Here is a 25286-nt window from a genome sequence, read left to right on the forward strand (position 1 = left end):
TGGCAACTGATGACACTCTTCTTTCATAGGCAAGCGAAATAAATTGGGTTTTACCCTGGATCGCCAAAATAACCGAGTGCCGGAAAAATAGGGGTTCAGAACGTCAACGTCTCTGGTGGAATAACCAGGAGATGGGTCTAGCCAGAGCACAAACTGCTCCAGCACTTCAGAGCTTTGTGGATGCTCAACCATCTGAGCTGGTGCCGTCAGAAAATTTTCTACTTCAACTGCTAGCCAAGGAAGACAGTCTTGAAAAGTATGGGCAGCCACAACGGCCTTCTTCTTAGTGGTCGTCCCAACGGCATATCTACAGAGAAGGTATTATTTTCCTACTAACGATGAGCGGTTGGTTATCCAGGGAACGACCTGAAGACGAGATATCCTTTGGTCAGTGGCGTACCTCAAGTACGGTCTCCGTACACAGAGACTTTAAGGATAAGAGTCAAGCTACCAGCAGCTGGCTCTCCATCATCAAGAATAATAATAAGGAATAGCTGCAAGTTTCACCACTGGCCCTTTTTAGGGCCATTATATGTATTTACATTCCCTACTTAACCATCAATCTCATCAGTTCTTTTAAGGACCACCTAAGCTTTAATTAATTCGTCAACTGAAACAGTATGTAAAGCCAGCCATTATTAAAGGAAGTCAGTCATTCACTGGCAGTCGTCACGAGCCGAGTTGTTCTTTACAAGACTGAAATCTCCAGTGACCGACGGCCCTATATTAACCTCTCAGCTCTTAACATTCAACCAGGAATCACTGATTCTCTCCAAGGTCTGCGCCAGATAAACCTAACAGCTATGAAGGGAAAAAAAAATTTGAGTTAACGGGACAGTCTCCAACGGGCAAACATTACGAACCAATCTCCCCATCTTAGATTACTAAAACAACTGAGTCTGCAGAAAAAAGATGCTTTGGATACCAACGTTTTTGACATTATACCAGAAGACGTTGGGAAAGATCTCTACAACTATCTCAAAAGCTTCAGACTTTGTAATTTTTCTCTCGATCAGTCTGCGGTTTTGACAGAAGGCTAGAGAAGATTACCCTGAGGTATCCAGGCAGTCACAATTACTCTTAACAACTTGAAAAAATAGCCCTTCTCTTAAATTATATGGGAGAAACTGCAAATCGACAGCTGCTTAAGGCCAACGATTATTTTATGGCATAAGAAGCGTACGGTACTTTTTAGCATAATTATATTTTTTTTTATTTTTACAGCTTATTATTTGACCAAATAAACTGTATGGATTCCGAAAAAATACATTTGTAGAAAGAACATTTTTGTTCTGAGAAGTGTCAGAAATAGATGTAAAATTTCAAACTAACTACGTCTTACAATACATGTCAATACACTATGGTGTTCCGTTGAGTAAGTCTTGGGCGAAGCCAAGACGGGGGGCCGCTAGTCTAACGTATGTATGGGTGATTTTTTTCTTGTTGAATGTAATCTGATACTTGGTCAAAAATTTAAGTTTAAATTTTATTATTGATACGGAAATTAAAGAGAGACTTATTATTTTTAGTTTTGACAAAGATACTTACAAGTGTTTAGATTTTTAACAAATTCTCGTAACAATCAAGAGGATGGTTACGTGGTCAATTTTTTTCTACTTTTTGATTCAAGATTTGATCACAAGTGCCTTGTCATGACCCATTTCTAACATAGATAAATCAGATAATAATATTATGATAGACCTGTGAAGTAACCGTCATTAATCATAATTTTAATTGTGATTTTTTTTTAAATGATGCAAATCTTAAGATCATTTGTTTTAAAATGCAGTAATTTTTCACTGCAATGAAAAGCAAAACTGTTAACCCTTTTTTATTATTCTACTTTTTTTAAAGGCAGTTTATAACTCTTTTAATATGCATGCTGAATAGAATTGGAAAAAATGCCAGCATATGTGCATTTCCACAACAATTTTGATGTAAAATATATATTTAAGTATCTTGCGACACTAAGGTATTTATAAGCCAATTGCTCATTATTTTTATAAATAAAATTTTTTACATATAAAATTTTTACAAAATTTTCATAAAATTTTGAGCCTAACAATGCTGGTACGTCTATTCAGTAAAACGTGGCTGAATACAGATTAAATAAAAACCACGGATCTCTGGATCTATAGAAGAAGCAATAGTTTCATAAGCTTATAAAATTAAGGAATCTGTAACATAGCACTGATCGAGACTGTTATGCATGCGAGAGCAAGAAAGACTGCAAAAAATTCCAGATTATTCTAAAGTAATATCTTAAGTACGTAGCTTTCGTTCCTTACACAAAAATGTTTTACTGTTGGTGATACTGAGCAGCAGTGCCTTTGCACGTTCTTGGACATTTGTTTTAAAATTGTTTTAATATTTTTGTTAACTTTTTTGTGTTGTTCACGAAAAAAGAAAAAAAGAAAGATAATTTAAACCATTACAAATTTTTTTTTTGTATTTATAAACATTTATTGCACGAATTTTTGCCATCTTATTTCAAATACTAAAAAATTCAATTAATTAGCTCAGAGTAAGCTTAAATAAAGTATAGGAGTCTGCCACACTAGCTTAAAGCTCATAAGAGTCAGAAAAAGGTATGATAAGACTACGTGATGAACCTCTTCATCACTATTATGAGCTTCAGTGCCAGTCAGGCAGATTTTACAGATTTTTGGGGCGTTCTACTTAAGCGAGAGTCTTTCTCGTTTAATTTTACTTCCAAATTTTCACGCCATATGGTAACGCATCACACGGTTACATATTAGTATTGTCGTATGTGCCTAGTATTGGCAATCACCAGCAGTAAGCAATGGGCAGTAGAAGCTGTGAAATTTAAGTTGTTTATGTGCTGCTTAAGACTGTTGGCTCAAAAAACTTCTAGACGTTAGTGAGCACTATACGACATATCTCGCTCAGTAATAGATAAAAGTTGTGTTATAAACTCTGTCACTGAGCTGATTTCCATAGCAACTTTAATCAATTCTGCTATTATCAAATAATGATTGATGTGCAACTCAATTAAACGAAATCGAGTGTATCCACCTTAAAAGAAACTGCAGAAATTTTTACAATAAAACTGTAAGTTATCACTAGTGAGGAAATGGTGCGGCACTAAACTGCAGCGGTTTACCAAGTACTCAATCAAACAAAGAGATAGAGATACCAACTAACAAACCCTTGGAAGATTAGCTTTTCGGGATCTCGTAGAACGACAAAGAAGCTTGAAGCAAAACAAAATGTCAACTTGGTATTGAAGCCGAGATTGACAGGAGTAGAGTGGCGCACCAGCAGAGGGAACAGCGTTCTACTTGGGACCTGTAGTGCAGGGAGAATAGACCAGCTACTACGACTTCTCCAACCGAAGTGAACGGTGCTCAGATTCTCGAACGTGCCCGAGCACCGGAAAATAAAAGGAAAGGAGACGCGCCGTACGTAGATATACTCAATGCATACAAGTATACACGACTTCCTTGGTAGAGAATCTGACGCTCTCTGCTCCCCTCTCCAAACTAACTACATGTATATATGCGTTATCTTTATCCCTCCGTTTCTCTGATTTGATCACGCACAAGATAAAGGTCACTTGCAAGTGACCACATATGTTGTTTCAATATTTTATCTTTGATTTTTACTTGAGGCTGAATTCATATACAATCTTATTAAATTAAGATTAGAGGACACTCTTAAAGTTTAAGTTTTCTTTGATTTTAGAAATATTAAAATAATATGATAAAGTAGAAAAAAAGATTATTCACCGACATTTTAGTAAAAAAGCAGTGTCACACAACATATGGTGTTCATACAATTATTTGTATACTAACAATTTATAAATTTTATGCAGTCTTCGATGTTCAAATTAAGTTAATCATATAACCTTACAGATGTAACGAAAAATTGAATGCAGACAAAAAGTGTTATCTCGCCTTTTTTTCGTTAATATTAGTTTATGCAATAGTTCTGTTGATATAAGATAATTTGTTTCATAGATTAAATAATTGTTTCAAGAATATAAAATTTAAACATAATTTCAACTTTGTCAGAGTCCTCCAATCTTAAGAACATAAAGTTTCTTGTGAACACAGGCTGATCCGTTTAATTTTAAAGCTTCTTATGTCTAATTTTACTTTCAAATTTTTGAGCCCCTTCAGTGATGTCACTTGACTTATAATAGAATTTTTTTTTATGTTTTATACTAATCACGTATTATCACCTACTTATGATTAAGAAACAAAATCCTAAAGAAAAAAAAGTTGGTACATCGTATGAAATTTTAATTTGAGACCTCCAGATGTCATTTAAATGCCTAGTGTAGTCCACTGTGCCACATAACCACACTGTTCTCACTGCACAAATACCAGTAAATGTATCTGGGATTGTTTTCTTTGCTCCGATTTGTCAGTTTATTGCAAAAAAAACAATTTAAAAAAAATGTGTGTATATATATATATATATATATATATATATATATATATATATATATATATATATATATATATATATATATATACATATATATATATATCTTAATGTCCAAAACACAACTCAAAATAAAAAAACGTATTCTAAAATTACTTCAGATTAGTTGGTTAGACAACCTGATATTTATTATAATGTCGAATAATACAATTGCAAAGAAAAAGCTTTACAAAATAGACAAAAAAACTTCCACCCTTACTTATTGTTATTTAATTCGCCATTAAACATTCACACTCAATTATTACAACGTGTTGCTATATGTTAATTATATAGTTATATACCTCAATATAAAGAAAAAGAACTTATTCTTTTGTTTTTATTAATCGTATTTAGGAGTACCTTCTCTGTGTGGGATGAATTTTTGTAATCTTGGTGGTTGTGTTTAACTGCTGGTGCAGAATCCTTTGGCTTGAGGTTGGTTCTTAGTCCACCATCTTTATAACGATGTCTTATTTTTTCGTTCAAAGATGCGTATTCGTCAATAAGTTAAAGCAAATTCGAGGAAAATCTCTGCTAATTTTTATCTTGGTGTGAAATCACGTCTTGGTCTAAGTCGTATGGATCCGCACTCCTTGCTTTACGCCTCCTTGGTCAACTCTTCGCTTCGCTTCGCAACTAATCATGAACTGAGCTTTCTTCTTGTTTCAAACTTTTCTTTCCTTCCGTTCTTTCCAATTTTTCCTTTCCCGCTTCTTCCACACTCTCCTTACCCTCTAATAGTTGTCTCTCTCATGTTCTCTCTCTCTCTCCTAACTTTTGAGCTTTCCCTATTTCTATCAGAGCGTATCACCCTTGATATGTTTCTCGTGCCTCTGTGACCAATTTATCTGGTCACATATCAACTATCCCTTCACATTTTTGTATTTGACATAGATAGAGAGTGAGAGAGAGAGAGAGAGAGAGAGAAAGAAGCAGAAAAAATGAGAGAGAAAGAGTGCGTGCGCCTCTGCATGCATGTATTATACGCTATACTACACTACTCACTGTCAAGAGAACACGTAGTAGTGGGGGAACGAACAGGATGGAAGGGGACAAGAAAAACTAAGAAGCCTTCCCTGACTTTCGTTTAGTGAGGGCCCTACATGAAAAACTTCGCTTAAAACAAAAATGATACATTGGTTAGTATTTTAATGGTCTCCTTCACTTCCAACGGATTTCTGATTACTTATTTTTCTACGAATACATTTTTTTTTAACTCGTCTGGCTCCCATGTTGAAGATAGTTAATAGAATAGTGCAAAATATTAAAAATTTAGCAAAAAACAAAACAAATCACTACCGGAAGGTAATATGACGTGGAATTAATCGACTGAACTGATCACGGGAATTCAGTTAGTTTTCTGATTTGGTTTTTTATTATAAATCAATGACAATTATGAAATACTAATCCAAAACCATAAAAAAAATTATTATATAGTATATACAGAAGAAAAGTCTGCTATAATAATTTAGTGAGTTGAAATTTTCGTGACTTCATTGAGGTCTTTCGCCAATCACACAGTGGAGTATGAAAAAAGATTAGATAAAACCCTTAAGATTTAAGAAATATACTACCTCAAATACACTCTTTAAAAAGACCAGACAAAAAACGCTTAGAAGTTTCATGTTCTCGTACTTCTCTATCCTATTCTGCATAACGCAACATGAACACTTAACATCGACGCGAGACCTCGAGTAGACTTTCTAGAATAGTAGAGCCACTAACATTTAGATGACATTATATACAAAATTTGTATGGAATTCAACATTCTTTAAATAATGTTGGAATATGAACAAAAATATTTCCCTGAGTAGGTAATGACAAAAAACGAGATCAAAATTTTTTATAATGTACGTGTTAATAAATGTTACTTATTTTATAAGTTAACGACACCAATAGTTTAAATAAGACCAATATACAGTATATACAAAAATTGCTCTGGACTTTCCAAAAGGACCACGTAACTTTCTATCAAACACATCTGTCATGTTTTAGTTTGTAACGAGAGAATTATAATATAATATCGTTATGATCTAACACTGTCCTGTCTGCAAAGATATGCGTATAGCATAGTGCTAAAAAAAGACAACAAAATAATATAGTTACAAAGAATAAGCTTATTACAATCAAAAAGTAACATGCATTAACAAAAAATCATCGAATGAAGTAACAGAAAGTTACTATAAAATCGAAGAACGAATAGCACGGAATGCTGCCACCCCATTAAAGCTATTATATACCTTACCAGAAAAAAAATGCATAACTTATAACCTTCCGGAATGTCACCATAAAACAGAGATTAAAAATGCAAAATAGCTTAATACTCATTTGAACGCAAACAGCTTACTGCTTTTGAGAACTTATTGTGCCATGCCGTCTTAGTACCATTTAATAGTTGTTGGCCCTAAGAGAGAAGAAAATTTTTTTTTTTAATTACAAAACTTTACCATGAAAGCAACAATAAAGTGGATTAATATTATAGTTTAAAAATACGTATTATCATTTTTTTAAGTATTTTTAAAATTGCAAAATAATACAAATCACAGAAAACCGCTTTAATTTAAATTTTTTAATGTTAGAAAATATTAGTGTTGTGCTCGATTAAAAATAAGTAAGTATCGTAATAAATTATGTAAAGAGTATAAAATAAGCCTTTTATTTCAATTCTCGGAAGACCAAAACCACTTTTTATCAAGTATAATCGCTATTTTGCGGTGATTTTGATTGTTCACTGCTGCATTTTAATATGGCATGTTTAAAATATTATGAAAAACAGAATTATAAATTATGGGATGACAACGCAATCTTTAAAACCATGAATATGTGATATTTTGAAGTACAAACAAAATGGGCCAAAAATGAAAAGTCCTACACGTTTTTTAAGGAAAATCTTATTATAAATTTTTTGACAGTTTCAAGATTTTTTTTCTTCCATTTATCTACTATATTGTATAATTCTTGGATATTTCTTTTAAAAGATGTTCATATAAATTAAATAACTCTTTTCAAAAAAATTTTTTGTTAAAATCCTTGGTATATCAGCCCATCGAAAATCACCAATGTGTCATTTATTAACCTAGCTTTTATAACTCTGTCTTTTTCTTTATTGATAAAATCAAAACATTTTTCACAAGAATAATTCAATAACTGAGTAACTTTCAGAAGAAATAATAAACTATCACGAAAATATGTACGAAAACGGTAAAAACAATGTACAGGTTACTTAAACAATTGTTTATTTAAACGATTTCTTAGTTTAATACTACTTAAAAAATGTATGACAAACTATGATACGCTACTAAAATTTCTCAGTTAAATAAAGCTTATGTTTACAGCTTGATATTCAGGGTGCTTCATAGAATCGTTAGTTTCTTGTCTGATTGATCAGATTATGTTGATATTATTCATAATATAATAGCTGCCTTACTTGATTGATTGTAAGTAGCTGTTTTAATTAACGATACATGAATAAGTAAATTTTTTGATTACTTCTTTGACTCATAGTGCATGGCTAAAAGAATAAGAAATAAGGTCATGTTTTAATTGCCTGTCACCTTTTTTTATTTCTTGAGCTCCAAGTTATGTCACCAAATGTGGACTTGATTAATTGTAAGAAACAGTAGAGTTGAGCAGCAATACTACTTTTTCCAAAAAAAGTAGTTTTTTTTCAATAAATTTGGTCAATCAACTAGATACTTTATAAGATCTTATTGATAAGGTATAGAATCTTAATTTTCTTCGGATAATTTATTATTTATTGCTTATTAGTTATATTTACTGGACAAAAAGACTTTTTTTACAGGTAACTTATCTATAAATACCAGAAAAAGCTAGGAGTAATATTAAGTATATTAAATATGTTCAAATTCTCATCCATATGTATAATTTGTTTCTGGGTAAGTATCTTACTTTAAGAACACCATGTCTTGTCTATCTTTATTTAGTGGCTGTGGGTACACACATATATGTATACGACTGTGGTTGGCCACAACTATTTCATAATTTAAATTATTAATTTTTTGTGGGACAATTTTACTATGAGAGAGTAATTTACCTCCCCACTTTTCTGAGGCAATGTTGTTCCTTACTATTATCTGCAATGCACGGAAAAAAGTATTATATTAGTGGCCTACCCATATGATATCCTAGTAATAAGATTACAAGAAAATACCACAGAGCTACCCAGGAGGAAGTGACAGAATGGGTTCTGGAACCCTGGCCTTCCGGGCAGGAAAAAAGTGCTCCACTGTTGCGCCACTAAGTGATTTCATCGCTGCGTGCTGTCTGTTGGAACTTAAAAATACCTATAGCTAACATCAGACACTATAAGCAGCAATGCTTTATTCTAAGAATACACTCATATACACCACAACTACTATAAAAATTTTACTTGCAGCCAACTTAACAATAAGACAACATTTTAAAAAGATTGAGCCACAAGAAATTTGGAAAAAAAGTTTGAACATTTTAAGATACACAGGTCATATTTTCATTGTTTAAACGACTTTTGGCCTATGGATGTCGGTAAATCTTTGAAATAGGCATCAAGAGGCCTTATCCAACCAAGATCCATCAGGCATACCAAGAAAAATACGTATTTTCTGATATTTGAGAACTTGAGTACGCAAATGTAAAATTAATAGTAGCATGGTCACTGACACCTTGTCAGCTTTCTCAAACTTTTTTCATAATGCTCTCACGTGAATTGATAAAAACATATCTTGAGATTTTTTAGCAGTTTTTTCATAAAATGGATAATATTTTTTTTTAAGCTATGTAATATTACTGAATTATCCAGAGCACTCGTTATTATAATAAGAGTTGTTATAAATGATATACTTTCATAACTGAAAGAGGTTATAAGAACAATTTCCGAACAATTTTTCAGCATTTTATTGTAAGTCATTGTACAATATAATTTTGACACAAAACCAAACGAAGAAGATCAAAAATAAAAAACTTCTGCTTAAAAAGTTATTATATCTTATTTGTATAGTACTTGTTCTGACAATATTTTACTTTCAAGATTGTCTTATAACAGAAATTTCTTTCCCCTTTTTTAAGGATTTTAAGATATTTATCATAAGAACTTGTGATTTTATGAAAACATAAGATTTTAATAAGTATAGAAATTGTAATGATACCTCACTGTCAGTCCACCTACAGAAGTGTAGAAGAGTTAGGAATAAAAGATAAGGAAATGGATAGGAAAAAAGTAAGAAAGAAGAAGGGAAAAAGAGGAAAACTCGAGATAGCGTTAGATTAGCTTAGGCAGACGGACGCATGTGAAGATTTTTCGTTGTTATTGCTACAGCCATTGTTGCATTTGTTATTTGGCGTATTGTGGAAAAATCTGGCAGCTGTATTCTGTGAAGAGAATCATACATATACACACCCTTATACTTGCAAGTCAACCTTGTGTTATTTTATTTTATAAAATATATTCATTTTACTTCAAGTATTACTCGTAAGTGCTAATTTTAAGTGTAAGACAGTGGCTTGTCAGAACTGCGGCAAGAGGCAACAACAAAGGCAGCCGCGATCCCTAGTCTTAATAGTGTCTTAACAGTAGAGACATACGTGTATCATACTACAGGAAGCGTTACCAAAGGTATTTATGCAACAGAAGCTCGGTCGAGATCAAAACTGCTGCCTAGCTTATACGTTTTGTATGCTTCCCGTAAAAAAATAGATACAAATCTTTTTCTTTCAAACTAAAGTTGGACTGTGTATACTCATGTCCAATTTTGAAATACAAGAACAAATGTAATTTTTCGTATTAAACATCAAAAACTTTTACAGCTTGTAAAAGAATATGAATTATTTGAAACTACAAAACTGAAAAATTGAAAAAAATAATACTAAATAAACCACTGCTAACTGCTTGCCTCACAGATTTTATGATCATTTTAATTCTGTATTCAGCTTGTTTACTGTAAACGGTATACCATTATGTGACTCAAACCTTATTGTTATTTGTAATGTTATTGGTTTGTCGTTTCAATAGAGATAAGTAGGAAAAGTTTTGTATTTGTTTTTGAATCATAAAATATAAAAATAAATAAATATCTAAAGATAACCACAAAATCAGTCACAATAGCTTGGATCGTCTTACGTTACTATAGTTAATATTAAATCATCAAACATTATTCGGAAAAAAATGGTTTTTACTACCGATATGACATTTAACATGTGTAAGTACATTTTTTTACAGATCTACATGATAAAAATGCTTCTAAGTTTATTAAGTTATATTGTTAAAATTTATCAAAAAGTTAAAAGAACCTTATTAAGCATTTGATGACGTGAACAGTAAAATAAAAAGGTCTGAATGAAAACAAAGAAAAAAAAGATAGAAAAAACAGATGAAGTACGTTGAAAACTAAAAGAAAAGAAGGTAGAGCATGTTTTAAGTGCAGAAAATATGGACGCTTGAAGGCACAATGTACGAGGATTAAGCAAAGCGATAATTTGTGGAAGCAAGGTGGTGCGCAGCAGCAACGAGACGAGTGCCAACAACAACAGCAACAGCAACAGCAGCAACAGCAACTTTGCGGAGGCTGAGGCAAAGGTCATGGGGCTGGTAGAGGCTCTAGTCAACATCGTCGAGGGGGTGGATGGAAGCAAAATAAACAAATGCATTGAAACGAAGATGGTATTGTGAGTATTTTTATTGTGGAATTCAAGAAAAGACCTAATGAGTCACGTGTTAAAGAAAACACATGTGGTAGTAAGGTTGAATGGTTACTCGATAGTAGTTGTTGAGACAGTACTATAAATAATGATCGATTTTTTAATGTATTTGTTGAATTGAAAAAGCTTTTAAAGTCAAAGTAGGTGAAAGTCATTCTTTAATAGGAACAAAAGTTGGTAATATTAGGCACAAGTTTAAAGCTTATAGTAAAAGTAAAATACGTATAATGGAAACTGTTTTTTGTATTAAAAATATAGATGGAAACTTAATGAGTTACGGTAAAGTAACAAAAGCAAATAAAATTGTATCAGTAGGAAATATGTCGAATATTTTTGAAAAAAAGAGACTTAATGGTATTTGCTATTAAAAAATAGTTTTTATCATATGAAAAGAGAAATTATGTATAGCGAGTCAAAATTAATGACAAAGAATAAGTTAACAGAAAAGGAAAGATTGCATAGAAGACTAGGTCACGTTAATTTTAATTATTTGAAAACAATGTATGATAAACAAATGCTTGATCGTTTAACCAGGAAGTAAAAAACTGATTATTTATAATGTGGGATTTGTTTAAGAAGAAGATGCATAATTCACCATTCACTGATGACAGATCAATAGCGAAAGATATTTTAGAAATTATACATACTGATATAAATAATCCTCATGGTACTACTGATTCAAATTGAAAGAAACTTTTTTCATGTTGTGTCAATGATAACAGTAAAATAGTTAAAGTGTATTGTTTTAAATTAACAGATCAAATATGACATTTTTTTGTTGATGATGTAAATTTGATTGAAGTTAGACAGGACGCAAATAAAAAGACTAAGATGTGATAATAAAAAGGAATATATAAATAAGGATATAAGTAAGTTTGAAGGTGATAAAGGTTTATCTTTTTAATTGTGTTTATTTTATTTACATAAATTGAACTAAACAAAAGAAAAATATAACAGAAAATTAATAGATATGGCTAAATATTTATTAAAAGAAGCAGGTGTCCAGAATAGATGCTGGCCAGAAGTAGTGAAAAAGGCAGCTTATTTAAAAAATAGAATAATTACTAATACTGTTGAAAACAATAAAACACATTTTAAAATCACATTTGGGAAGAGGCCTAGCATAAAAGATTTCAAAATCAATAAAAGTAGAGCTTGTGTGAGAATACAAAAATAAAGAAAGAATTAAAAGTGAGACTAAAAAGCAGATTTAGTAAATTTTGTAAGGTTATTGATAAAATATTAGTGGCAGAGTAAATAGAATGAACAACTTTACTTTTGTATGTAAGAAAAATATTTTTTCAATGAATAGAATTGAGCAAGATGGCGAATTTTATGACTTTATAAAAATGCGTCTTGATCATTTAACAGTTGAACAGATAATTAGCAGTGACGCCGCTGCAGGTGACGACAGCACAGTACATTGAATACACTTGTATATATGTAACACAACATATAATATACACGAGTATAATTGACTCTTATTTAATTCTCAACACTCCTTCCCATTAATTTAGTAAGTGTTACTTAAATTATGTTAACTATGGACTAATCGAATAGAGCTTTGTCCAATCTTCGAATGATTCCATTTCTCTGTTTAATTACTTCTCCTTGTTACCTGCACAAATGAAACAATAATTACACAAAGAAGTGTATATATATATATAAATTCTTCCCAACAATTCGAATCAAATTCAGTAGTTTTATAATCTACAGATTTTATTCTATGATCGTATTAAAATTCATTGAACAGTGTGTTAGAAAGTTTAGTATGCAAATCAAAAGAAAAGAGTTTCGTAAATAAGGTAAATTCAGGTAATTTGGGATACGAAAAAAGTTTAAGGTAACTCGGGACAGCATCGAAAACAGTGTTAAACAAGTTATTATTGGAAACAAAAAATTTCTCTCCACTTTACTGGACCTTTTATAAGAAAAACAAAAAAAAATGTATGAGTTGAAGTGATAAATTAACAAAAATTAATTATTCTTATGTGGTGATCAAATCATATGTATTTCACTTTACCATGAAAACTAAATCACTTCAGCTTTAGTGGGACAGAGTTGAGTACGTACTTTTTTTTGAATAATTTCACAAATATGAACGTTTTTTCGTACTTTCTAATGTTACTGGAGTTAGAGATATCACAAACATTAAATTTTAGTAGAATTGTCAATCTAAGTTATCTGTAAAACGGAGAATTTAAATGAAAACCTCAAATTTTTCATGCGTGGTTGTCGTCTATGCAGTGGCAGAAAAAATATGGATTTGTAATTTAAAAGCTATTTAAAAAATTGAATCTCTCATTTTTCGACTACCTATCTCTAAAATTTCGATTCAGAACGTGACAATATACAACTAATGACAATATACTACCGCCTCCTGTTTTCGTGCTTGCTATAGCAGCTCTGTTATCACATTTCAGAGTCAGAGGAGTCAGTGGTTTTGTTAAATATTTAGCTTATCAAATTGTTCAGAGCTATTAGTTCCTGACAAGCTTCTGACATAGCTATGTATTCGGGCTAACAAGTAGATAAATATACGTAGCTTTGTTTGTGAGTTTTCCACGCGATTGAATCTCCGAATAATCTTACTACATAACCACATGTTGTTAGTGAATTTTTACATTTTGCAAAACTTGCATCTGAATAAGCCACTAAACAGTCAGTACGAGCTCTGTAGTACAAACCTTGGTTTATAGTACCTTTAAGGTATCTAAAAACTCTTCTAATCATTTCCCAATCGTTTGTTGTAGCATTTAACTGATGGTGGCTCAGGACATTGACAGAATATGCAATATCCGGGTGGGTGGTATTATCTAAACATAGAAGACTACTGATGGTTCCTCGATAGGAAGCTCTCAATTTCGATTTGCTATTGCTAACAGTCATTTCATGGAATGTGTCTTAACGATCACGCCTTTGTCGAATGGCTACTTGATTTGATATCATAGACTAGCATTTGGCATATTCTTCATCAATTTTGAATCTTTTTTAAATTTTATCAATATAATCAGTTTGAGAGAGAGTTGTCCATTTTTCATATCGATTCCCATTTATGGTTATACCAAGAAAGCTTTTTAATTTGCCAAAATCTATCATTTCAAGTTCTCCTTGTAATTTATTTTTAACATCGTTCAGTTTTACTGCATCGTTGCTGGCTACTATCATGTCATCGACACATAAAAGGAGTACAATAATTTACAATTTTCTTGCCAGGTGAATAAACACAGCTCAGAAGGATAAACGGACAGACTAATTTCAATAGCAGCTTCAGTAAAGTGCTTGTTCCATCTTTTGGGACCAATTTTTAATCCATATAAAGATTTTCGGAATTTAAAAACTTTTGTTTTTTGTTTGGGATTTCCATATACATTTCTTCATTTAAGGTTTCATTTCCAAAGGCAATTTTAACGTCAAGTTGCACTGTGTCTAAGTCGAATTTATTAATTATGGCTTTTACTGCTTTGACCAAGGCCAATCGAGACACTGGTGTATATGTTTCTAAGAAATCACAAACATTTTAATCTTTGAAATCATGAATAACTAATCGAGCTTTACATTTTTTATTTCCATCCTTATCGAATTTTTTCTTAAGTATCCATCTCAAATTAATAATATTTAGTTTCTTCTTTTTATTTTAAATTGAATTTTTCGGTCTGTCTAAAACTTTCCAAACTTCATTTTTTTTCATAGACTCTAATTCTTCTCGAATAGCTGTCTGCCATAACCAACAGTCAGTCGAAGCCATAGCTTGTGCGTATAAAGAAGGATCCTCAATTATTTTGGCCAGCAAAGCATAATATATCTCGTCAGATTTAGAAACGTATAAATTTCCATGAATTACATTTGTTTATTTATGATCAAAATCCTGCGAATCAAATTTCGTTAGAAGTGAACTTGTATTTTCATTTTATGAATCGAATACTTTATTGTCGAATGTATTGAAGTTAAATGGTGTGTTATTTTGTGCTAAGTTGATATTGAGATCCACAAAACTACAATCAATTACATGCGTATCAAAAACATTGGTTGTGTCTCGAATTATATTCTTTTTCAGCCTGCCTCTCTTTCTTTTTTCTTCCTCTGTTTTGCTAATCTCCAATTTAATTTTCTGTTTTTCATTGAATTTACTGAATCAATTTTCTTGATTTATATTACCTGATACAGATTCCCAGTTTAAAATACTGTTCTTTCTGTATAAGTCACCGTAAACTAATTTTTTATTAAACCTAACATCTCTACTTTCATAATATTTTCCTTCTAATGGTTTTAAAAAAGTATATCCTGATCTTGTATAATATATTATGAGTACTCTTTTTTCTTCGAATCTAAATTTGGGACCTACTTTTCTTTGTACTTTAATATAAGCCAGGCCACCAAAACGTCAAATTTTATTTATATCGAGTTTTTAATTTGGAGCGAATTTTTAAAATCAGGGTTATCATATTATCAGATCTGCATAAGCTTCTATTATATGCAAACACAGCAGCACCAAGGGCCAAATCCCACGTATATTTCAGCAAGCCAGAATCATACATCAATGTTCAAATTCATTTTTGTATAGTTTGATTGAATCTTTCAGGAGTACCGTTGTGTTGTGGGGTATCGGGGCTTGCTAACTGTAAAACAGCTCCTAAATTTTTCAAAACTTCTAAAGTATACCTGCCTATCAACTCAGTACCTTGATCTAAGCGTAAATAGCATACTTTAGTATCAAAGCCAAGGACATTTTGTCCGGTTTTAACAAAGAGTTCAAAATATTTGCCTGTCTCACTCTTAGCAACCACACGCTATGCTGCCGCTGATTTCGAATAATCGTCTACGAATACGGATATACACTTATATTTTCTCTATTAAGAAGTAGGAATAATAATTTCTATTGTATCAGAATGAATGATTTGTAACAGCTGAGTAGCTCGAGTTCGAATAAATTTAAGTAAAAGACGATTGAATTTTGATAATGGACATACTTTACAATCCAACTATGAATCATTGAATACGGCACTATTTCAATCTTTATTTTCAGGAAATCTTTTTAGGAGAGCTTTCATGTATTGGACAGAAGCATGTCTAAACCTAACGTGCTAAAGCATTGCTTTATTGTTTTTCTTAAATTTTACATATATACTTTGGAATGGATTTTCTTTATTAAATATTTCAACTATAGGCAATTTATTTGTATCATGTATCTTTCTATCAAATACCGTAAATTCGAAATCTAAGTATTTCTTCACATTATTATCCGAATGGCTATTACTCCAATTACAGAGAGGGTCAGGACTACCTTCATCAATCAAATTATTAATGTTACTATTAGTTTCAGGTAAATCTAGTTTCTCAACTGTTAAATCCAACAGATTTTTATTTTTCATAACACTTCGAGTTATATATCTGGGTGTCTTGTTCGAATTCGTTGTAATGTAAGCCACTAATTTTTTAGATAAATTTATATTTTCATTCAAATTCGAATTATAAGGATTTGTCTCAATATCTACTAACCAATAAGGTTGTTTGTATATGCCAGAAATGATTACGTCATTTGAAATTGGGTCATAAATATGAATTCTTTCATTGTCAAGATAAATGGAAAAACCATAATCAACGAACTTTCCTTATAAAAGTAAGTTTTAGCTGGATCTTTTGAACACACGATATTCTCAAGTTTGACGAATTTATTAATATTAAGACCTCCTGTGTCTCCTACTCCCTCCGCTTCTAAGTTTGCGGAAGAATCGCTATTAGCGCATCGAATTGAACCCACATTTCTATTATCAAAAGTCTTAAAACAAATTTGGTATTTGTTGAATATTCAGTATAGCTACTGAATCAGCTACAAATCTAGCTAGTGTTTGTTCAAATATATTTTCATTTAATGTTAAATGGGAGGAAATAGAAGTTGAATTTAAAGAGCTAGAAACCTTACCTCCATTACTTTTGACGTTCTCGACGGATGTGAAATTTTGTGTTGGATTTTCGTTATAACTGTTATTTCTTCGATTGCAGTTATTGGGACGTCTATTAAAATTCGTAAAGTAACGACCTCTGAACGAATTATAACCACTGCTTCAAATTTACCTCTTTTAGGGTTAGTCCCGTTTAAATTTTGATTCAAATCATTTTGGCGTTTATAATTTTTACCATAGTAATTATTATTATTATAATTGTTACGACTTAAATAATTCTTTTTACCACGAATTGAAGGATTACATCTATTTAAATTAAATCCTCCCCGTCCTTGTGACGGTGTATGTGTGGGAGGGGGCGCCTGGAGGTATTGGTCAGGCCACGAGAGAATCGGCGGTAAGACGATGACGCCATGGTGGCAAATAGTGGGGAAGAGGCGAGCGTTAGGAGAAAAGAAGGAAAAAGAAAGTAGTCGTCGAATGTACCCAAGAGAGAAGGGTCCTCGTCCTAATTATCGAGTCGAAGAGGTTGGCACCACAGTCCATCCGACCCGTAACCGGCAAGTCCGCACAACACCGTTGTCTGGGAGCATTGTCTGGTGAGAGCCAAGGCCACTTCCAAAAGAAGATGGAAGAGAGGCCGAGCCGAGAGGTGTCCCGAGCAGTGCCCCCCAACCTGCTCAAAAGAAAAACCGGACCTCGCCAACGTGCTGCCCCAACAAGGGCAGGCCGGAGAAGGGTACGAGAGGAAACGCGCCAGCGGGGCGCTAAACACCGTCGAGCCATCTTCTAACATCGAGCCTAACACGCCGATTTCCACGGGACCGCCTTCCAGGTCGCCCTCCTCAAACTCGATCGTGACATGAGCGTAAGCCTCTGACGTTCTTAAAATTTAAATATTCGAAAAAGCATTAAGGGACGCGAGAGCCAAGACTACGGTCGGCCTTGTAAATCCGTTTTATTTCTATACATTGTTTTTTATTAAGTTTTAGCGGCCAAATGCGTAAATTGCCTAAGCCTCAGTCGAACAAATGGCAACTCTATTGTAAAAGTTTATGTTTCAAATGAATAAATGAGTTTAAGAAATCCATTATCATCCCTCTATTCTGTACAGCCCTGTTTCTCCCCTTTTATCAAATTTAATTAAAAATATACATAATCATATATATTCACCCACATTTGATACCTTGACTATATATAACTGTTTCGTCCTCTATTGAACGAATCACCTCGATTAAATTGCTGCGGGCATTAATCAGGGTTACGGTTTACCAATTCTTTGCATTGGTAACACATTTAAATGTTGGTGCCCTTATGTGGACTATTATCGAATCTATGTCCGTACTTTCTGCATTGACGATATTGTATATTACGATCATTATTTCGAATAACCTGGAAAGAAGATCCACCCACATAAGGTTTTTGATTTCCTTTATATTCAAAAATATTCGATTGAGGCCAATCATAGGAAAGACCCTTTCCTTTGTTACTCGCCCGGTGAAGAAAATCTAAAGATTGTATTTGCGGTACTGCTATCATGATAGCTTGAAAAAACGTATCGCATTTTTCAGTATCATTTAAAATGACTCGAACAACTTATACCGTCAGAATTTCTTACATTTTCTTCAAATTTATCCCAAAAATCAAAAGCGGTTTCTTTTTTGGGATTATAATTAATATTATATAATGCTTATTGAATTGCCATGAGAGTTAAATTGTAATCACATTTCTCTATTTTTTTAATCTTTGCGAGAAGTTCTTTCAGTTTCTTAATATGTGCAGTTTTTATGTGTTACAAATTATCAATACGATTTATTAGTATGTCCCGTACTTGGAATTCATGTTTTTCTTATCACCTTATATCACCTGATATATTTCTTATCACCTGGAAAATTTTTATTGAATTTTGAATAAAGCTTGTCACAGATCTCATCCTAAGCTTCTGCCATTTTTCGAAAACGTGCTTCTGAATTTTTTAGTGTATTACACAAACTCTTAACGGTTTCTATAAGCACTCAAATTTGTTTTGATTGTGACTCTGATTTCTCTGAATTAATTACAATATTTTTAGTTTTTTAATTTCAAATAGATATATTTTCATTAAATTGTCGCTGTCAAATATTGATTTCCAGGTTAAGGGTTTGTATATATTTGATTTGAAATTTCGAATTACCTTGTAATTTTTTTAAGTTCAAAAGTCAAAGTAACAAACAAATTATTTAATGTCGAACTGTACTCATCATCTTCTTCTCTTGACTTATTTAATTTTTAGTTGTCATCTTCCGTTTCCCTATTGGTTGCATCCTAAAGTAAGGTATCAACTGTTCTTATTACTCCACTAGGTTCTCGAATTTTGCCTACATTGCTTTTAGCACGATCAACAAAAGCTTTTCGCTCTCCTGGAGACACAAATTCTGGTTGTATACCTATTAAATTATTGAAGTATTATTAGGATTTGTTAAGATTGTTATTTGACAGAGAGTAGTTTCAAATTTTTGATTTTTTTTTTCAACTTCTTGTAACAAACAAATTGTTTTACATAGACTTCTTACCTAGGCAATAATTACCTCCATGTTCCGTTAGAATTTTCACTTTTTCTCCTTGTATTGCGATACACACGAACTCGTTCTTTTGGACCTCAGTCATATTAAATGTTTCATTGATACATTAAATAAAAATGAGTAGATTTCTCTGATCTAAAATTTCCACTTAAAAAACGAATTTATTTCAGTTTGTTTTAACTACCAAGTTTTACGAATGAGGACAACACATTTAATTGAATTAAATACGTGCACATAGTTTGAGGTGTCATTTATTTTATTATGTTGGTATGGTCTGCATCACGAGGTAAAGTTATGCTTGTACACATATATTTATTGGCACATGCATGCAGGATACACGGGCAGTGGCGCTATATTCTAATACATAATTCAAATACATACACACGAATCAACCTGGAGACTAAGCGAATGTACATAGCTATCGAATGTACGTACTTACAGGCTTGACCATGTAGCACGAACACGCACACAGGTAGCCAAGTCACCGCATACAAGTACACCCGATGTCTGCAACATAACGGTTCAGGCCACCCATTTATTTCTCCCCCGTTCGCAACTATCGTCCCTCTCGTGCACTTTCCACGTCAAGTAATCACTCGTTTGTGTTTTTTTTTGTTGTCATCCAAAAAACTCGCGTGCCAGCATAGACAATAAAAACAAAAGCAAAACTAATGTCCGTTGTAACGTACGATAGCATATAGCTATGCGTGCGTGCACCTCCCCTGGCTTGGGCCTGAAAGGTAGAGGCATAGAGAGGAGAAGTGATAGGAAAAGGAGAACGAAGGGACAGAGTAAAAGGGAGATCAGTGAAAGACAGAAGAGCGAAAGGACCAGGCCCACGAGATTAGGACACGCGCGGCTTCCCTCGAATACAAGAAATTGCAATAAAGCATAAGTTAACCACAAGTCGGCCAATTATTTATTCCCATACCGTAAACTCTGCATAACAGCTGGTGTCAGAAGTGGGGTACAGACTAATTTTTGACAGTCTGTCATGTGCACGGAAAAAACTTAGTCTCGCGAAACAAACAAAAAAAATTTAAATTATCTTTTTCGATTAATCAGCGTAATTAAATAAAGAAAATAAAAAAAATATATCACTCATCGTACAGTGAACAAAAAAAAAAAATGTCAAAAGGGCCGGAAGCCAAATTCAGTGGCCCAACCGTCACAATAAAAGAAATCTAGAGGAAATGTCAAAAGAAAGGAAAAATGTTAGCAGTATGGGCTTGGGCAGGTGACTTGGCTAATAAAAATACAACACTCGAAGTATAGAATTAAACTTGGACACGATTATTTACACTATCTTTAGGTTTAACTATCTTAACACTTTAGTATCTTAAGAACGGTAGCTAAACGAACAGAAAAGGTAAGATAAACTGTAAGTGAAATGCGAAGACAGAGTATGCGTGTGTTAACAGACTGGTGGACTGTGCGAGAGTGAACAAAACCGTAGTTACTTGACGCTGAAGTGCAGCGTCACTGCGTCTCGTCTTCTTTCTGTTGCGCATGCGTAATAATTTAGTTACGAGCGCCAACAATACATCTAACACTCCCTCCCATTTGTATCTGAATTTATTAAAATGAAAAGAAAAGATATATTTAAACATTAACAATAAATATGAATGAATTTCAATCAGCCAATGATGTGGAGCACGTGGGCTCTGGGTCACTCATTGTGGTTGATTCCAACGAGCTAAAACAGACACATAAAATACATTAATTAGCGTGTCTACCATCATTATCTATCTATTATCAATTTACTAATTTTACTATCTCAAGTTCAAATTTAATTATCATGCATTTTACGCTAATTAACATTTAAAATTTCTTTCATTAGTCTTTCATGCAGTTCAAAAGACAGGAGTTTTGTAAAGATATCTGCTAGTTGTTCCTTGGATGGAATCCATTTAACAATTATTTTTCCTCTGGATACACATTTCTTAACGTAGTGAGCCTTTATCTTGGTCATGTGTCTCAGTCTTTTGCCACCATCTATCTTAGCACTTGCTAGCGGTGGCTTTGTTGTCACACCATAGATTAGCGGGCAATAAAGTGCGAGACAATATAACACTTATAGAGTGCTTTAGTCTAATCAATTCTTGACTTGCGTCACACATTACCACATATTCTGCTTCACAGGTTGAAATAGCAACATAATTCTGCTTTCTTGTTTTCCAAGCAACTGTATCCCCATACAGCCTTAAGAGATATCCACCTGTTGTTATTGAGGCTTTACAGTCTGCCAAACTCGCATCTGAAAAGGCTTCTTATCCATCTTTACAGCTTCTGTAAGTTAATCCTAGGGTTCTTGTGTGTTGTTAATATCGAAACACCCGTTGGACCATTTTCCAATCATCTTCGGTTATGTCGATTTGATGTCCACTCAGTACATTCACTGAGTAAGAAATGTCGGGTCTAATTGTGTTGGCCAAATACAGCAGGCTACTGACTGCTTCTCTGTACGGTACATTTTCTCTCGTTGTTGTTGTCCTTAACTCTCCAGCATCTTCAGACTCTTCTCTATCTTTTCTTTGCCGATTCAAAACTTGATTTGTCACCATTGGTGTTATTTGGGGTTTCGACTCGTTGAATCCAAATTTCTCTAACATTTTATCTATGTATGGTGTTTGTGTTAGTAAAATTGTATGAAGTTTCCTATCTCTTAACACTTTGATGCCTAGGAATGTGCCAACCTCACCAAGATCTGACATCTCAAACTCAGATTTCAGACCAGTCTTAATTTTGTTCATTTTGCCTACACAATTGCTGGCTATCATGATATCATCCACGTATAGGATCAGGACTAGAAAGTTATCTGCTTTTCTCCATGTATAGAGACAGGGCTCGCTCGTATGTAACCGTAGTCCCAATTTAGATGCAGTGTCGCGAAACTGCTCATTTCATCTTTTTGGGCTGATCTTAAGTCCATAAAGGGATTTCTCTAATTTACAAACCTGAGTTTTCTTGAAACTGTCACCATCAAGCAGGCCTTTAGAAATCTCCATGTATATCTTTTCTTTGATAGATACATTTAAGAAAACTGTCTTGACATTAAGTTGGCAAGTCTCCAGATTGTATCTATTTATTATAAATATTACTGATCTTATCAGGGCTAGCCCAGACACCGGGATATAGGTTTCTCACAGATCGTACTTGTTCCTATCTTTGAAGCCACGAGTCACCAACCACGCTTTGAACTTCGTGTTTCCTTTTTTATCTATTTTTTTCTTCAAAACCCACCCATAGTTGATGATGTTGGGCTTGCCACCTTCAGCGTTCATGGTTGGTCTTTCTACAAGTTTCCACACTTGGTTTTCCTGCATTGATTCCAGTTCTTCATCAATTGCTCTGAGCCATTTATCGCGATCCGGAGATGTGACAGCTTCTTTGTAGTTTGCGGGATCTTTGTTCAGTCCAGCAATCAGGGCATGTGATATTACATCTTCGACTTCTGCGATTAAACAGTCAACATCGCCCTTCAATTGGAGCAGTTTATTTAACTTGTTTGTGTCGATGGCTCCTGAAAAGCTCGTATCATTTATTCTAGTGGGTTGCTTAGGGCTTTCTTGACCAAGATCTCCAACTTTCTTGGGCCGACCACGCTTTCTCTTGACTACTGGTTCTCCCTCCGTTTCCAATGACTCTTTAGGGCTAGTCTTATCAAACTTAACGAACCATTCATCTTGTTAAATATCTATCTTGCGGTTTCCCCAGTTTGCTATTTTGTCCTTTCCCTAGATATCTCTGAACTCGAGTCTTTCTTTGACGTTTACGTCTTGACTCTTATAAAGTTTTCCATCTTCAGGTCTTAAGAAAGAATAGCCAGTGGGGGTATAGCCAACCAGCACGACTCGTATCCATTGTGGACCGAATTTGGTTCCAGTGTTCCTTTGTATCTTGATAAAAGCGACGCAGCCAAATCTTCTGATTTGGGTAATGTCTATCTTCAGATTGAGCGCAATCTTTTCTAAAGGGGCTATCATATCGTTAGACTGGTGAGGTGTCCAATTGTAGGCATATACTGCCACTGCCCAGGGCTAAGTCGCACATGTTCTCTCTGAGCCCAGAGTCGTACATGTAGGCTCGCACCTTGTTTCGCAAGGTACGATTACTCTGTTCTGAGACTCCATTGTGCTGAGGGGTGTCTGAACAGGCCAACTGAAGTTCTGCTCCCAACCTCTGGAGAACTTCTACCGTTGGGCCTTTTGTAAACTCCGTGCCTTGATCGCCATATCTTTGCATCAAAACCCACCAGGTTTCGTAAAATTGTCTAAACAACGTCCTGCTTCACATTTTGTCTTCACTGGGTATGCCATAGTCGCTCTTGAGTAGTCATCCGTGTAGACGATTATAAATTTATATCCTTTAGGATAAGTAGCTGGGCTGATCAGTCCCATTGTATCAGCATGAACTATCTCAAGTGGTCTGGTTGCCCTATCTCTTTTAGTACTGAAAGGCAATCTCTTGATTTAAGCAACTTGGCACACCTCGCATGATGTAATGAAGCTGTTGGAGACGGCCTTATTCAAATCTTTACTGTCCGGATATTTTCTTTGCAGCGCCTTGAGATATTTTGCTGAGGCATGTCTGAATCTTACATGCGAGAGCATGGTTCTGTTATTTGTTTCAAATGTTTTGTACTTTTCTGTAAACGGGCTTTGAGCTTTTGGAATCTTACCAATCATAAGTTCATCACAATTATTGATTTTTCTATATTTAACTGTTTTCTTAAACTCACTTTGATGAGAGCTGTGTGGACTAGTTCTTCATGATTCATTATTTAAGATTCCAGGGCAGCTCCTGTCATTAGTGCTGACTTGCTGAACCTTCTCAGTCTTTGCTTTTGGGGGATTTTCTACCATTAGGCAGTCTATAATGTCTTTGCACTTCTCATTATTACTTGTGCTCTGGCCATCTTGCATTAGTTCTACTATCCAGTAAGGGCTCTTGTAGACATCAGAAATTATAGTCTCATTAGGACGTGGATCAAATATATCTAACTTTGTGTTATCGAGGTATATACTCATGCCCCTTTCAGCAAAATGGCGAAGCGACAGCAAGTTTTTAGCGAGTGCCTTAGCGCATATAACTCTATCTAGGACTATCTTGTTTTGGTTATTTTTTGCGCAGTTCTCGCTCAAGAGCCTCCATCTTTCTTTGTTGAGTGGCTAGACGCTGCTCAAACTCAGCTCGAATAGTCTCTTGAGCCCTTCTATTTTCTTCTCTTTCCTCTTCCAGGGCTTTCTTATGTTGTGAGGCAACAACTTCAAACCTCATCGACATTCAGGAGCTCTGCTGATGCCTCTTCTGTTCTATCAGCTTCCTAATCTCCTCGATGTCTTTTTTTAAGGCTCCTAAAACTTCGTTTCAAGAGTTTATAATTACTTTAGGTTTGATATTTTGACCGGTTCTTTTCATTATTTCTTTTTTAAGTTCATGATTTGCATGCACCATTTCTTTATATAAGCTATCTAGCTCTTTCTTTAGGTTATTTTTTCTGTTTTGCAAGTCTTTAAATTGGCTATCAATCGAATCTAAATTTTTGCTTTTCAAATCTTTAATCTTGTCGTGAATTAAAGTATCAGTAAAATTTTTCTTTCTTTCTCTCAAATCTTTATTCTTATCTATAGATGAGGTATTACTCGAATTTATTTTTCTATCTCTTAAATCTTTATTC

The sequence above is a fragment of the Copidosoma floridanum genome, unplaced genomic scaffold (genome assembly GCF_036245765.1).
Source record: "Copidosoma floridanum isolate Cflo_tuat_1 unplaced genomic scaffold, Cflo_Japanese_pri ptg000004l, whole genome shotgun sequence".
Lineage (NCBI taxonomy): Eukaryota > Metazoa > Arthropoda > Insecta > Hymenoptera > Encyrtidae > Copidosoma > Copidosoma floridanum.